This window comes from Phodopus roborovskii, unplaced genomic scaffold (assembly GCF_943737965.1).
Source record: "Phodopus roborovskii unplaced genomic scaffold, PHOROB, whole genome shotgun sequence".
Taxonomy (NCBI): Eukaryota; Metazoa; Chordata; class Mammalia; order Rodentia; family Cricetidae; genus Phodopus; species Phodopus roborovskii.
The window spans coordinates 9,885,052-9,902,864 of record NW_026126618.1 but is presented as its reverse complement, the minus strand read 5'-3'; positions in this window follow the sequence as shown (position 1 = coordinate 9,902,864).

The following is a 17,813-nucleotide window of genomic DNA, read 5'->3' as shown; positions in this document are numbered from 1 at the left end:
TTTTCCTTGGCATTTCTAACTTTATTTTGTTGAAATAGAAGGAAAGCAGGCTGGGCCTGAGGAGCTGTGAGTACTAATCAGACATGCTCAGTTGCCCCTCTCTTATTCCAGGCTGATTCACGAGCCATCTGTGCAGATATGTAGTCATTCTCACACTGATCTCCATGTGGCAGCCAGTGCCGGATGACTGTACAGGACAACTGGGTTCTTAGATGGGTGAATGTCGGCTAACTTACTATATTTCAGAGACCAAAGTATTGAGAACAGAGAAACACAGCCATTAGAAAGTGTATTCATCAAGGTGTTGTTTCACAGATTTAGAGTTCTAAAAATGTTCCCCACTGAGCAGTAGCTCCTGGAAATATCCTCTTGGAAACACAATTCATTGTGTGTATTATATATTGTGGGTGGTGGGTGCATGAGCACATACATATTCTCCAGGAGCTGTTCACCTTGTTCTTTGAAACAGGGTCTCTCACAGGAGTCTAAAACTTGTCAATTACACTAGGATGGCCAACCAGAAAGCCCAGAGATCTTCCTGTCTCTACCTTACCAGTGCTGGAAGTACAAGCATGCACCATCAGCCCCAACTTTTTACCTGGTTTGTGGTGATCAAACTCAGATACCCATGTTTGAGCAGCAAGCAATTTAGCAACTAAGTCATCTCCCCAGCTCTAGAGATACAGACTCTTACACACACTTAATTTAGAACCACTGAGTCAGAAATGTGGAAGGTTAAGCTCAGGAACCTGTGCATTAGCCAGGTCTCCAGCTCACTCTCATGCATGCTTACATTTGAGAACCACGAAGGTAGGTCAGCTGGCCCCAGCTAAGACAGTTAGATGGAGTTTCAAAAGAATAACATAGCAGGTTAGGAAAGAGAAGACATCCTTGAAGGAAAAGGTCTTTGATTTCAAAATAGCCTGATTTAGAAATAGAAAAGCTATAAATGTAACTCCTTTCACACATACAATGAAAAGCTTTAGCAAAAAGAGCATTATGTTGAGACTCCGAATCATTGGCCTTGAGCCTTGAAATTTTAACCTAAGTCAAGCAACTTTTGTTGAATTGATTAATTTGTCTGCACATTTGCTTCATCACTGAAAATGAATAAAGGAGGTGAAGTCTGCTCAAACACACCTAGATTCTGTTTCCTATCAGTTCTGTAAAGATATTCGCCATGGTATGGGAAGAGCATCATATTGCTTTCTGCCTTCTTTTTCTAGTATAAGAGTAAAACAGATGTTTCCCAGAATTCTCTTTCTCTATGCTGTGCCTAGAGGAAAATTTCCAAAAGATACTGTAGTTTTCTACTCCAAATCTCTACTCCAGAAGTACACTTCAGTTCAACTCGGGGCAGGCAAAATCCACTGACTATGACAAAGATCATACAGAGAATAAACATTTGGGTGTCATCAATATCATAGAAATATATATAAATCACTTACACATCTACCAAATTATTAATGCTTTCTGTTTACACATTTGACTTAGTTACCAAGGCAACTTCTCAAATAAAGCATTTAATTGGATTGGTTACAGTTTCAGAGGGTGGGTTCACGGTCATCATGGTAGGGAGGATGGCAGCAGGCAGATGGGCATAACTCTTGGGCAGTAGCTAAAAGCTTACATGTTGAGACACAACCACACGACACACAAACAGCAACAACTGAGAACGATATCAGCTTTTGAAGCGTTAAGCCCACCGCCAGGAGCACGTGTCCCCCCACAAGACCATACCTACTAATCCTTCCCAAACAGTTCTGCTGTAAGTGAGCCAAGCCTTTGTATATGAGCCTATGGGACCATTCTCATGCAAACCACCACAAATGTTAAGGAATAGATGTGAAATTTTCACAAGTCTGTAGCCATGAGTGTCGATTCAATAGCTGTGATCAGCTTATAATATTTAAGAGCCAAGACTCCTGGCTGGAGAGGTGGCTCGGCTGTTAAGAGTACTTGTTCTTGCTGAAGACCTGGGCTTCCCAATACATATGTGGTGGTATCAGGATCCACCAGGGGATCCGAGTTTTTCTGACTTCCAAAGGCACCATCAAGTATGCATGTGATGCACAGACACAGACATACATGCAGGCAAAATGCAAGCAGAATACAATGAGTAAATAAGTAATAATCAAGAGTCACTAGCATTCACCAAAAAAAAAAAAAAAAGCCGTTGTTACTTGGAAGAAGACACCCAATTGTATTCCTTAACAAAATGGAAGCACAGCAACATTGACATATTTACAGGAGGTTGTGTCCACTCAGTAAGCTGGGGGGGATTATAGGAGGGAAAAGAAGAAAAATAGTCATGTACATAATTTCTGAGCTGGTGAAGAAGGAGATGTCTAAGTCATCAAGCAGCCCGGACTAAGAGATCACTGAGCCAAATGTTTGTTCAAGCATGAAAAGTGAGAGCAACACCAAGCTCTACATAATGAATCACAAAAGAAGGCTAAAGGAGAGAAAAGCAAACATCTGTCCCTGAAGGCTGAGTCTGTCTTTTCCCATCTACAACCCTGACAGGTAGTAGGCCCTTAGTAAACACTTGGAACTGAGTAAATGAAGACCGTTTGGGAGTGAGAGTATTGTGATGTTTGTTATATCATCACAAAGAAATTCAATGTTTTAGCTGTGTGTTTCATGAAAGAGTGAGACACTTTATGCTAATGAGCCTCTATCATAACATCTTTCAAATTTTGCAATGCAAGTGGAGTGTACGTGAGACTTTAATGCAAGTTTTGCAACGATGAACCTTATGAAAGTATAAGTATTCACTGCTTTGAATCGATAGGCATATTCAAATGATTTGACTTGATTTTCTCTCTGGAGAACAACTTCTACATTTGGAAACCTGGCTAAGGGGCTGAGGAGATCAATGGCTCAAGGGGTAAAGTGCCCCGTGTGGCAGAGAGGAGATGGAGGCAGGCACATCCCTAGCTCTTCTTGGCCAGTCAAGCTAGCCAAATGCATGAGCTCTGAGTTCAGGGAAAGATCTATCTCAAATAATAAGATGAGTGACTGTAGAATATAATATGCTTGACCTCAACTCCTGTTCTCCATATTTTCATCCACACATGAATACACACTCATGGACATGTATAAATACATCCACACACAAATACAAAGAAACAAAGCCACACTATTGTGCTTCCTGTAAACAATGAGTCACAGAGACATGATCTGGCACTAAACTGTGTGAAATGAGAACCTGTTTCTAAGACCTTCCTTAAAACAGGTTTTCAAGCAATTTTACTCAGGGTTAATTTATGGGTATATGTGCATATTTTTAAAGATAAACAAAACATATAATTATTCTACTTTATCAGAAAAAAATAAGAGGAAAGAGCCCCCCAAATAAGTTTGAGATTTGAACAACAGAAAGGATTATACACTTCCACAACTAAACCAAAAGCACCAAATTGTATGTTTTTCAAAGGTGTATTTTGTGGTATATTGATTCTGTGTTAATCAAATCACTTTTTTTTTTCATTACTAGAAGAGACTAGAGCTCCAGAGAACGAAAATGCAAATGTTTTAACTGGACCAGTCTGCAACTCCAAGATGGAAACATCACTGCCAAGTCCCAGACTGTCAGCCTTCACAGCACCGTTTCTGCAAATGTTCCCGGTCCCACCTCGAACCCCTGCCAAGTCATGAGTATAAAAGTGTCTGCAGTATTAATAGCCTTTGGTATTTCCAGCGTGGTGCTTGAGTTCTAGAAAGGGATCCCCTGAACATTCCTAAACTGAACAACGGTAAAGACTGTCTGCATGCTGAATGACAACTATGTCTTTTATGAGGAAGATCTTTTCTCAAACCTCTCTTGTCTAATTAGGGTCACATGTCTGATCACAGGACACAGAATATATACATAGTGTTGCCTGTTGGTAGTGGTCCTTCACGGAGACAAGGGAACCATAAATCCCAAATGAAAGTTCAGAAAACTTAGCGGTATATGCTTCTCCGCAGACCTAATTTGAGAGTGTGGATGGATACGGGCTTCTTTGGAAAAGAAACAAACCCATGTGTAGAAACAGGTTCCTCAAAGAAGAATCGCAGCTAATACTGGTGATAAATGTACTATCTGGATGGGTTTAGTATATGTCCTTTCCTCATAAATTTACTTTCCTGATGAGATTCCCAGACAACTGAACATTTATAGCTGAGAAGGGAGAAAGATCTCAAGCGGTTGTTAGCTGTGCTGGAATTCTTGCCTCTCTGTTGGCAAGAGGTATCATCAGCCTGATTCCTGTGTGAGGGGACCCTTTCTCTCCCAGTTCTCTATACCTTCCCCGTCTTCCTAGCCAGCCTCAGGCTGGAATTTTGTTTCCATGCATTCCTTTCCTTTCTCTCTGCTCGGTTTGTTTTCCACTTGTCATCACAAATAATATTGTTCTCTGCTTGTCATCACACACAATATCACTCTATTACTGTTGAATTTTAAAATCAGCTAGATGCCTGGTCTTTAATAATAATCTTAATTATCAGTGATAATTACAACTTGTTGCGAAATGAGTCCCAAACACAGACATTCCTATAATTTGTAGTAACTCACTCTGATCACAATGAATAAAGGTAGTTTTAGAGTATAGTTTTCTTTTTCCATTTTGAAGATTTATGTAGTTATTACTTATTTATGTATACAGGTGTCTGTGTGTATTGTCACACCAGAAGAGGGCATTGGATCCCATGGAACTACAGTTAGAGATGGATATGAGCTACCCTATGGGTTCTGGAAATTGAAATGAGGGCCTGTGGATGAACAACCAGTGCTCTTAACCATCTCTCCAGCCCTTAACCAATACTTTGAAAGCATCTCTTTTATTAAAGAGATAGAATCAAAGGGGAGGTAAAATTTATTAAACACAAGAGGTATCTTTGGAGTTATGTTTTCTTTATATTTGTTTAAGTACTTGAGACAGAGGTCTTGTTATGTAGCCAAGACTGATGGAAATCATGATCCCCCTGCCTCAGTTTCTCCAATTCTGAGATTTCAGGAATAAGCCACTACTTTGGGTGACATTATACTTAAATGCCATGGAGAAGACAAAAGGAAATAGCTCATTTTATTAGAGAAGCCCCCACCAGCTGAGAAGGTGAATGAGTAATCCATTCCAGCCTCCAACCATGCACATCCATACGCTAGCAAGAGGAAAACGTTTCACATAAAGAAAGGAGTGTCCAAGTTGCATCATGTGATGTAGAGATACCAACACTAAGAATTAAAAGGAGGCCTTCAGGGAGGCTATACTGTAATGACATAATTCTGGAAGAAAAAAGACACCAGTCAATAATCACCATTAAAGTTTCCTCTTCCTGTCCTGCACTTCCACACTAACCAATATAAACTAACAAACTGAGCAGCCGTACCCTTTACATGTGAGTTCCCTAAAACCCAAACTTAAGTTTCCCAAGTGATGAAAAAAAGGAGGGGCTTTTTTTTTCTATGCCCACTCCTGCCTTGAAGTTCAACAGGAAATGCCCAAGAGAAATCTGTTCTGAGAGGACTGTCAACCAGAAGCTAAAGGATTTCCATTCAAATACGGCAACTAGGACTGCTCCCCTGAGGTTTCTAACCTAATTAGTCAAACAAAAACATCTTTCGGATGCTTCTCTGCTCATGCGTTTGGAGATGATTAAAAAAAGAAAGAAAGAAAGAAAGAAAGAAAAAGAAACGGTACCACTGGGCACATTCCCCCACTGCTATCTATGGAGCACAGCCTGTGCCACTTGAGGTAGAAGAAGGCTGACAAAAACAAACATGCTCCTCATTTAGAAGGAGAACACACGACTGGAATGGAAATAAGAGCCCTGAACAAGTCAGAGATTGCCTGGTAGTTACCCCTTAAAGTGGCAACGCCTCACTGCTGGATGGCGAACCCATGGCAGAGTGTGTCTGAGTGTAGGCACAGGAAGGATTGAAGCGAGTTTGATCAAACGGGATTTTGAATGATAACAAGCAGATCCTGGACCATAGTCAGCTGTGTCACACGGGAAAGGGGAGCGTTGGATGAAGAACGGCTCCCAGCTGCCAGCCTGAACTGCCTTCCAAACAGCCAAGCCTAATTCAGCACCGTGGATAATGGTGAATTTCATAAGGGATGTTGGCTCAGAATTTGTGTTTATGTTTTTATTTTTATTACACCATATACACTGCACACAGAAAAGCACATATGGGTTTTAAAATAATTGTTTAAATAAGTAGTCCAATCCAGGCCAAGAAGGAGAGGATGCTAGCTATCCCAGAAGCCTCCTCTGTGCTCCTTCCAGCATCCTAGCTTGACTTAGCCATGTTCTCGTTCTTCGTAGTGTTACTAGTGTAGTTACATGCGCATTCTTGAGAGCTTGTTTGAGGTTCAAGCGGGAGAGCGCAGTTACTCCTATACCCGTGGCAGAAGACCAGTCCTCCTCTATTCGGAAGAGCATGCAGCGGCTTCAGGAAGGATGCTTATTGAGCTGTGAGGGAGTAGGGAAAACACACCTAACCAGCCAGTTAGGCTGGCGGAATCAGCCCTGGCGATCAATGGGGTGACAGATGTCACCACCAGATCTCCCTCAAATTCTTAAACAATCATTTGCTGTTACTTGTTCTGGGGTTTCCTAAGAACAGTAACACATGTATTCGTGTGGGTCAGGATTCCTCTGTGTAACTGAGCAGCGGTGACAACATCACACATTCACTTACATTACTGATCAATATTCCAACTCAGTTTTCCATTGCATGTGGATAGAATTCATATGCAAACATTACTTTAGGTTTTACCATGGAATTTCTGAAGAGACAGAGAGAGAGAGAGAGAGAGAGAGAGAGAGAGAGAGAGAGGGTGAGAGAGAGAACTTCAAGTTTCCTCAGTAACGCCATTTTCTTTGGTATGGTTATGCATCCTAAAACTAGCAAATCTTCTGTTTCATGCTCACCACTATAATTTTTTTTCCTGACTTTTAAATGAGGCTTCCCATATCCTCCTGTGCGTGCCGGCCTCTAATATTTCTTAATATAATAATCAGTGTCTCGCTCACTGGTGTTTTGTAGGCGCTGCTCCTGTATGCCATTTTCTAGCAGATTTGGACTTACTTTACTGTAGCAATGATTAAACTATGTCAGTTCTGCTCTCGTATAATAGTCAGTTACACAGTCTGCCAAGACTGGGACTCTTGTCTAATAAATCTACAGTTTAATGTGACAAAGAAACATTTTAACATCCCAGCCGATATCTACTTCTTAAACACGTTATGATGAATTTACACCAGAATAAAAGATGAAACAGGCTCTTCCTGCCACCAAAAGAAAAAAAAAAAAAAAGCCTGTTTAGCACAGAAATTCAAGGCCTAAGCTCCATCAATGCTTGCATTGTGGTCCCATAACTTATTGAATTGCTTTCTATTCTCCGAGTATAGTTACAGACTTTGATATGAGGGTAACACTAGGATTCTCTCTTCCCCTAACTGAAAGAGGCCTGGAATTGACAGGGAAGAAAGATGCAAATTGCTACTATGTTTCATACAGAGGCATTCTTTAACTACTTATCAAACACGCCCCAAGGTCAAGGGCAAGCCACACTGTCCCTGCCGAAAAGCCTTTCCTAAAAGAGTCTCTGTTCTGCAGGAACGCACCCTCCTCTGGGAAGCCCTGTTTGTGTCCAGCAGACAGTGACCCTAGTCTTGCCACTGATCATGTAAGCCTCTCCGGTCACTTGGCTTACAGTGACCTGCCTGCTTTCATTGTCTTTCCCTCACAAATCAAAAGGAAAGTCAAGTGCTGGGAAAAACTGTTATATAAAGGTCCATAGACTACTTATATTTGTTAAATACAAAAATAAAAAAATAAAAATATGTGTCTACTTCTTTCTCAAATCCACAAATCCACATCCACCTGGTTTTCTTTTCACTTTTTATGAAAAAAAGTATTTCGAAGACTCATTTCTCTCCCCCCATTCCTCCCCCCCCCCCGGTGTGTGTGTGTGTGTGTGTGTGTGTGTGTGTGTGTGTGTGTGTGTGTGCATAATCGTTTCTATGCATCGGCACGTGTGCATGTAGGAATGTGTGCATTCCTGGGCCAAAGGTGACCTGTCTTTCTCAGTTGCTGACCACCTGTTTTTGAGACTGTCTCTGACAACTCACAGATCATCTAGACTGGCTCTTAGCTAAACTCTAAATATCTACCTGTTTCAGACCATTCCCACCCTCGTCCCACCAGCTGGGGTTATAGTCTATTGCCACCCTGCATAACATTTACATGGGTGCTAGGAACATGAACTCAGGTCCTCATCCTTGGTGTCTATCCATGTGCAGAGCCCTCTGCCGATTGAACCATCTTTCCCAGTTCCAAGCACCCTTACGCACAGAACTGTGGCGGTTGCACATAAAGATAAAAGCAGCGAAAGACAAAATGGCAAAGACATTGTTCACAAGCGACACCTTCCTGGGGATTTTAGTTCCATTCTCTTTTTGTTACCTTGGCTTGCTGTTATTGTCAGAAAGAAAACCATGAAAGCACAGAGTGTATAAACAAAAGACAGGAGTGTATGAAATGCAATATAAAAATGGCTAACCAATTGTTACTGAGGGAAAGATAAAGCCAAATGTTTAGCTCAACCGAATGGCACGTTTAGTCAGAACAGTGCTGTATTGAGTCTGCGTCCAAGTCTTCAAGAATGCACATTAGGGAGGTTTAATTGCCTCAAGTATATTAACACACTTGTACTTTTCTCCAAGATGTCTATATAGGGAATATTTCCTAAATGGGTAGCTATATCTATATTCCTAACAGACATCTATGACAACAAAAACTTTTTCAATTGTGCATCAAAGGGCATTATTGTAATCTATGTGCCTTTGTATCAGATTCATATTTTATGTTATCAAGTGAAAATATTATACCCCTAGGCCAAAGCTGATAGATGTTGAACAAATACATAAACTCAGTAGCCTCTAATTTATCACATTTTGAAAATTTAATTAATTAAATTAATTAACAAAAACTATACAAAATTTGTAGTGCTGATAAGTTGAAACTTCATAGCCAAAACAAAGAAGTTTGAAGTTTGAAATGAGTGGTTTGTTTACCTGGTTTTCTGGTAACTGTTGTGGCCCTGTATGACCAGTGTCTGTGTAATTTAGCCCTATTATCCTCACACTGGTAGACAAATCAGCTCTGATGACTCTCCACAAAGATGTTAATTTATCCAGGTTTACTTGATTTGAGAGAAATGATCTCCAGTGTCCCCTAAAGTTGCAATAGATTCTGTCATTCTCTGCCATAGTCTCTGGGGGGGGAGGTAGGTACCTCATTCTGTGAACTTTCATACCTTATTAAATCATCTTATCTTTATATATCTAGCCTTACCATCTAAGAGCTCTCAGAATCTGGTGGTGGGCCCTGTGTTCGCTCATTGTGCACAGAACCCAGCAAAGAAATAAGCTCCATGTAACCTGGATTTGTGGGTACTGTAGGCATTCATCCCCACAACCAATAGATATCTGTGTCTACATGATGATTTGCAAAGAATGAGGTGGTTTGAGCCATGTCGATCCAACATCTCACTTTGCATAGCCTGGACTATTTGTTTGAGTTTCTTTTTTTAATTTACTTTTTATTAAACTTGTCCTTTGGCAATCATATGCATGAATATGGTGCAGTATATATTAAAAAATCTATTTTTATACATGCTTGCTGCAGGATATTTGAGCAAACTGTGTAAAGATATGTCTCTGTCTTACCTCACTTAATAAAGAACTTGAATGGCAAATAGCTAGGCAGAAGAGTGTAGTCGGGACTTCTAGGTAGAGATAGGAACTCTGGAAAGAAGAGAGGCAGGATTTTGCCAGCAAGATGCAGAGGGAGGCAGACATATATTGTGGAGGAAAGGTAGCGAGCCACATGGCCAAACATAGATAAATATGAATGGGTTAATTTAAGTTATAAGAGCTAGTTGTGAACAAGCCTAAGCTAAAGCCAAGCTTTCATAATTCATAAAAAATAAATCTCTGTGTCATTGTTTGGGAGCTGGTGATCCCCCCAAAAAAGTTTGTTACACACACGTTGTCCCTCCCAAACCTGTCAATACCTCCATCCTATAAGCCTTTCCTACTCCATGCCTTTTTGTTTTATTTTATGTCCTGGTAAGATTTCTTAATCCACTTTTTACTTACTTGAAATGATGATGATGATGGTGATGGTGATAAAACAAAAACTCTACATCTAGATTTTGATCCATGTGTAAAGAAAAGGAGTTTCTGGGCTGTCTGTCTTTGTTGTATTGTTGTTGTTGTTGGGTTTTTTGTTTGTTTGTTTGTTTTGCTTTGTTTTGCTCTGTTTTGCTTTGCCTTGCTTTGCTTTGTTTGTGGGTCTGAGGATCAAATCCAGGGCCTCGTACCACTGAACCACAGCCCTAACCCCAAGGTAGGAAAAATAACCTTAACCATGAATATCTCTTGCTTAACAATCTTTGGTGAACAAAGCAGCACTTAACAGTAGTAACAAATGACATAAATGGAGACAGCCAATGCAGAGTTCCCAATACTGGGTAGAGTGACGGCATCAGCATTTGATAAAATACCCACAGTTCTGTTTGCTTTGATGGACTTTTAGTTGTGAACTCAAATCAATGGGCCAGCTCCTCCAACCCCTATCAGTAGCACCAGATATGTCCACTCCCCAGCCAGGTCATACAGAATATAGGCAAGAACACAGACATGCTCACTCAAGAGCAAACATTACACCAGAGCCCAGGTCCTAGAAGCAGGGGTGTCTGTGTGATACTCAGAACAAATAGAAGCAGATGCCTCTGAAGCTAGACCCTTGGATGTAGAGGCCTATTGTGGAATATTAGTTCAACATGAATTACATTCATTTGTGCTGTGGAGTATTTGTTTACTGATGCAAAGATGTATTGAACTCTTTTATGTTGCATTTGTTTAACTCTGTGAAGCTGCGTTATCCCTATCTAAAACACCTGGTTGGTCTGAACAGCCAATATCGAGGCGGGAGAGAGAAATAATTGGGGCTGTGGGGAAGAGAGAATAAATAAGAGAAGAAATTGAGGCTAGAGAAAAGAGGGAGAACAGAGCAAAGGAGGAGAGGAGGGTGCCAAGGGCCAGCCACCCAGCCAGCTATGGAGTAAGAAGGAAGATATATAGAATAAGGAAAGATTAAAAAGCCCAGAGGCAGAATGTAGTTAATGAACAATGGGGGTTAGAAAAGCTGGCTAGAAACAAGCCAGGCTAAGGCTGGGCATTCACAAGTAAGAATGTGTATTTACATGAGAGCTGGGTGGCAGCCCTCAAAGAGTAAAAATAAACAACTACAGAGGCCTCTTCTAGAAGGGACATGGTGAAACAGCAAAGTTCACTTCCTCCTGAATCATTGTTACCTCTGATGACAGTGGGTGGTGACACTGAAATAGGTTCCTAAGTTTTTCCGCTAGCAAAAGTATTATTTGACACTATTATCCAATTGCTCACTACATTGTCTCAAACAAGGAACACTGGTGAGTTGAGCCAGAGATGTTCTGGTTACAACGTTAACGTCTGAGAATTGAGTTTGTATTTATAGGAAGTAGGCTCACTTCTCCTTTTCATGGGATAAGACACACATCTGCTTTCATTCTTTTTGAGAAAGATACAGGTTCTGTTCTCCTATATGGCACAATGGCCCAGTCTGATCATAAATGCAATCTAAGTGGCAAGGAGACATTTGAGAGTAGTAGGAGCTGTGACAAATTCTATATGTAGTCCACAGTCCTTGAGAATAAGATGGAAGAAGGGTCACTTAGCCCCCCCCCACCCTCCGGTCATTGTGGCTATATGGAATTTATAGGCCTAGCTAAAAAATTCTTCCTTTTACAAGAGAGGTCAAAATACAGAATTTTGCTGGTAAAATGATTAATTTGAAAAATTTTAAACATTGCGGAAGCAAAACTAAACTCATCAAATGGTCAGATATGACCCGTCTACAAATGTCTGGGCCTCTACTGAGCACTTCCCTTGGTAACTTGGGGCTGGGAAGAGATGGGGTGAACAAATCAATCACATAATGTTATACAAAGTGGAGAAAAGGGTAGAAAAAAAAAAAGAAGTATATTAAAATTCAATTCTCCTAAAATTTGAGTTCACATACTTTCCGGCTTTTTCGGGTTCTAATTATAAATTAATTGAAATCATTTCGAATTCTTATAATAACTTCACCTCTTTATGAAATCCGATACGGCAAATTTCATAAATATTATATGAAGGCTGAGGTGATGGTGGGGGGGGCCTAAACTCAAATCCCCCAGAACATTACAAACTCACTCTCGTGTAGTCAGATTAGGGAATCAACTCTAACTGCACACTGGGGCAGAGGCCTCCTAGGAACACTGGTAATATGTTCAGAGCAGATTGAGTCAGTATGCTCAGCCCCAGGGATGTCTTATTTCCTGTCTCTGCCTGGGCGCTCTAATCTCCTTCAGTGGTGGTTCACTTCCTCTGTGAATCTGACCCACAAGCTGGTGCTTATCTCTCTAATTTGTACAACCCCAAGTAAGGGAAACCTGGTACTTCTTAGTTGGTCCATTACCTAATGGAAGAACAAATTCGAATAAAGATGAATAACCCAACCATTCCTTTTCCCTGTTCAGCTATTTTTAAAAATCCAAAGTATCTCAAATCAGTAGTTTACCATGAAGCTTAATAACCAATAATTCGGCCAGGCGATGGTAGCACACATCTTTAGTCCCAGCACTTGAGAGGCAGAGGCAGGCAGATCTTTGAGAGTTTGAAGCCAGCCTGGTCTACAGGACAACCCGGTCTGTACACAAAGAAACACTGTCTCGAAAAAAAAAAAAAAAAAAAATCTTTCCAACTCCAACTCTTTATAGTGGTGGAAAAACACCACTTGACACTACAGTCTGTACCATGGTGAAACAGGAAAGCATTTAGTCACTCGTGATGTGTAAGAAAGGAAGACAAGAAGGCAAGGCAAATGGACACCAGAAAACAAAGTAAAAAACCTCCATGTTTCCCTGTTGCTGGGAAACAAACGCTGAGAGGTGCTTGCTTGCTGGTGTTTGAGGTCGGTGCCGGTCGTTCTTTGCACACTGATGGGTAAGCATCAAATATAGAGAAATCTTGCTTCTGTAGAGGGCATGAATACACCGAACGGGAAGCCACTGGTAGAATTTAGACTGCTTTTGGTCTGGCAGGCTTTTCATGCTCTCTCTCATCTCCTCCATGTTCCCTATCTCATCTCCTAAGCAAGTTTGGATTCTCGGAGGTCGGAATTGGTTTCTATTTCCTGAGCCAGCGCAAGCTGGGCAGAGGTGGCTCAGTGTGTTTTCTGGCCCAGGCGATTGCAGTTTAACCAAGGACAAGGAGAAAGGCAGAGGCACCCACCACAGACAACCCAGAGCCCAGCTAAATAAAGGCCATTGGGCAGCATGAAAGACCAAGTCAACTTCATCCTTCCCCCACTGCGTGGAGACAGAAACGGAAGGACGGCTGAGCTCCAAGTCAGTGAGGTGCTAGATGTATGGGTTTCAGGACTCTTTTGGAGGAAATGAGATACATGAAACCCTGAAGAGCAAAAAAGAGGAAGAGAGAGAGAGAGAGAGAGAGCAAAGCAAACAAATGAAAAGGAGATTCCATCTATGTGCGATGCACAGGATTATTAGACAGTCATTGGCTATACAGGTGGCTCTGACCTTGTCACTAACACAAACCACCTACCTGTTCACAGACTCCAAATACGCATGTGCTGGGGCAGGCACAGTTCAGCTTTTGCATTTGTTTCCCCAGTGGGCTGGCTAGTCCTTGTATTTTGGCCTCTGCCTCTTCATAATACGCCAGCGGGAGCCTTACCGTGTCTGGCTCCTACCAGTTAAACCTGCTTTATTTCCTTTCCCTACAAATTCAGTTCAACCCACTTCATTTCCACCACCACCACTAATGATTTCCTTCCTTCTGGCCACAACCTTCACTTCTGCCTCAATACAACAGATATTGACAGAGTCCTGCGTCAGATCCTGGCGACAGAGGACAAAATGAGATGTACGTTTTATTCTTAAGACGCTTTGGTGGGTGAGAAGAGAAGCAGAAAAGTATCTGAAATCCCCATGGCTATCAATAAAAAGAAGGGAAATACATCTTATTTCTGTTGAGCATGATGGTAAAGATGCAAACATGAAACAGCATCGCCTGTCTTTGACGATGCTTCTTTGAAATGCCTTTATACTCTGAAAATAACCCTATTCAAATATATGGCTTTCTGTGTCAATACAGATGAAGAGGTTAGCGAGACACCTGTCCCTTCCTGGTGGCCTGTCACACCTAAGATACCTACAAGGGAATTGTCTCTAGCTCACTAGACTATATTCATATAGGATATAATGGCAAATGAGTTGGGGGGAGTTGGCAGTGAAGTCAGTTGGAACCAGATGAACCCTGTCTCCTAAAAGCATAGCTTAGCAGTAATAGGGCAAGCCTGAAATCCAACTTGTCATTGGTCTTTGTAGTCTGTTTTGCTCACCTTGAATCAAAATTCTGCTACCCTTGAGATCTGCTGATGGTGCCACATAGAGATGATGATACACTGTGGAGGAGATCTCTGGATTTTGGATTTTACACCATGCAAAGCGCAATGGTTGGAAGCAAATTTAGCTGATCAATTTACCTCCCCAAACCTGCAGGAGCGTAAAACTCGCTATAATTATTGGTTGTAGCAGAGCTGAGAAATGTCCCTTAACATGCACATCAGCAATATTTAAGTCCAGGAAGGTATTATGGGGACACACATTATACCATTGGTGGAAGTCAACTTGTGTCACTGTGATATAATTCCCTGAAGTAACAAACTTAAAGGAAGAAAGGTTTGTTTTGACTCGAGTTTCAGAGGAGGATGGATGCCCATGGTTGCTTACTGTTGTAGTATTGGGTTTGTGGTAGTTAGGTAGACCACGATGGTGCTGGTGGTAGAGATAGTCTACCACAGAGCATCTGAGAAGGAACGGGAGAAGGAGGAGGAGAGGGGGAGAAGAAGAAAGAGAAGGAGAAGGGGGGGATAAAAAGTGGGAGAGAGTAGGTCTAAATATGGCCTTTAACTATCTCCTCCCTATGCCCCCACTTCCTTAAGCTTCTGGCATCTCCCAGTATAGTACTCTGTGCTTTGGGGGGGGCACTCGAAATCCAGCCCATAGCACATATCTGACAAGAACATGTTGGCATAGGGAGGCCAAACAGTTTGTTTTTCAAAGAACCCAATGAGATCTTGCAACGCTGTGGTGATATCTTGTTTGTACAAATAAAGCTTGTCTGAAGATCAGAGGGTGGAGCTTGCCACTAGCTAACCATAGAGGTCAGGAGGGCTATATAGACAGACAGGAAGTGAGATGGCTGGACAGAGATGGGAAGTGGGATGGCTGGGTGGAGAGAGGATATAAGTGGGAAGAAACAGGTACTTGCTCTCTTTTCCAATGGGAAGCTCACGAGGTAAAGGCTTTGGCTCGCTCCTTCTCTGTGATCTCTCAACGTTTTCCTCTATATCTGACTCTGGGTCTTTATTATTTAGACCAATTAAGAACTCCATTTACACAACACTAGTTACTACTTCTCCCACTGAGCTTAATATGACCTTGTATCTCCACCCATCTCAGAATAACTGCTTTGATCAATAGTACAGAAATTATAGACATTAGAGCAAAAGGTATAGATGTAATACCACAGTTTGGCTGATTAATGGCAATAACGCAAAGACTAGAATTTTGTAAGTTTAAAGAAAGTGATATGGAAAAACTTAAAGCTCTCATACACACATATACACAGACAAACACAAACGACTGTATTAATCATAACAAGTCAAAAGATAAATCATCAGGGGTTCTCAATGTAATAAGCAGAGTAAAATCAAATATATACAAATATTTTTAAAAGTTTTAAGGCCTTTAAGAACTGACAAAGTTGTTAGTGTAAAATAACTTTTGTTGCCAAAAAACTATAAAGTCTCAATTAAATTAAAGTAATGTCATTGCATGATTTCACTGGGAAAATTAAGCTTCCCCCCTCACAAATAAATGATGATCAGAGTTTGTTTAAAGTACTAAGTTATAAGACATCCACCTATATTTAAGTGTAAGAATGAGCAAAGTATCAATATGAGGCTTGCTTGAAGATACAGATCCAATTACATTTATTTCTTAAGAATTATATGTGGATTAAATTTCGAAAGCTTTTAAAATTGGGGCATAGGTATGTGTAAAAAAAAAAAAATCTCCTTGGATAATGAGAAAGTATTCATTGTTTTAGCTATGATCCTTTCCCCAAAGGTGCTCCTACAATCCTAAAGCACACCTCCTATCAACCAAGTCATGGGATAACATGTATCCATGCAGAGGGGTTCCCTGAGGCCTGCCCACACCTACCCTCCCAACTTAGTTAATGGGGCTGAGCAGGGCTCTCTGTCCCTCCCTTTAATGTAGGCATTTCCTTTGATGAAAAGAGAGTTTAGTCACCAAAGTCATTTTCCCTAGTTAATGAGAAAAAAAGCCATCAAAGGCCGGGCAGAGGAGAGCTGAGCACGCTTGGCCATCCATCTCACTTAAGAGGTCACGGCAGTGTGTGGAGTCATGTCCCTGTTGGAAGACCTGAAGGGTCAGTCTGGCCTAGTGACAGAGAAGACACTGTCTCCTGCACCCAAAATGGTCCAGTTGCCCACATGGTAGATTTGCTGCTATTTCATTGAAAAGGCCATAATCTCCCTATAATAAGCTAATCCAGTGTTCCTCAACCTTAATGCTGCCACCCTTTAGTACAGTTCCTTATGTTGTTGTGACCCCCCACCACCATAAAAATTATCTGTGTTGCTCCTTCATAACTGTAAATTTTGCTACTGTTATGAATCCTAAGGTAAATATTGGGTATACAGGATATCTGATATGTGACCTTTGTGAAGAGGTCGTTTGAAATTCCAAAAGGGTCGAGGCCCACAGGGTGAGAACCTTTGAGCTAAGGACTCTTCAGTGGGATAAGATTTTATTCACTCCTAACTTTATAGTTAGCAGAAGTTCAAGTTGTTTGGGAACTACACAGGGAAAGGTTCTAATACCACCTTGTGTGGTATTAAGCTGTGTGACTCAGAAATGTTTCTCTCAGAGCTTGCCCTTTGATCTTTGTGCTGTATACGGGAATGTTCAAGACAGTAGGGGTCCTGGTAGCATGAGGAGGAAGTGCACATGGGATTCCACCACTAACCAAGAAGCTATTTGTAATTCGATACCTGTGGGCGAAAGGGGAAAATCGGTTTTCTTCGATGGGGCATCGTGCTGCATGTCAACCACACTCCAGGACAAGCTTTATGACCAGGAAGAGCCGACCAACACAACGTGAACTCCTTGTTCTGTCTTGTTTTGTTGTGGGCTTTTTGTTTTACTTTGTTTGGGCATTTTTTGTCTTACTGGTTCTTTGGACAGGGGAAGAGGGAACGGGGTTGGGTGGGTAGGGAGGTTTGGCGGATGTGGGAGGAGTTGAGAGAGGAGAACAACAAGATCAAAATATGGAAAAAAGAAAACCTTACAGTAAACAAAATAAACAATCCCCTATCCCTGCAGAAAGAAAGGAAGGAGGGAGGGAGGGAGGGAGGGAGGGAGGGAGGGAGGAAGGGAGGAAGGAAGGAGTGATAAAAGCAGCCACATGCATTGCTGAGAGAATAATGAAGCAACAGTCAGAGAAGGCTCTGTAGTGTGCAAACTTCACTGTAGACACACACATAAAGAAGTCAGTTCCCATCACTTGTCCTCTGCCAGAGAACAAGGGGAAGCATGTGCCCCTGACACCTGCTGGGA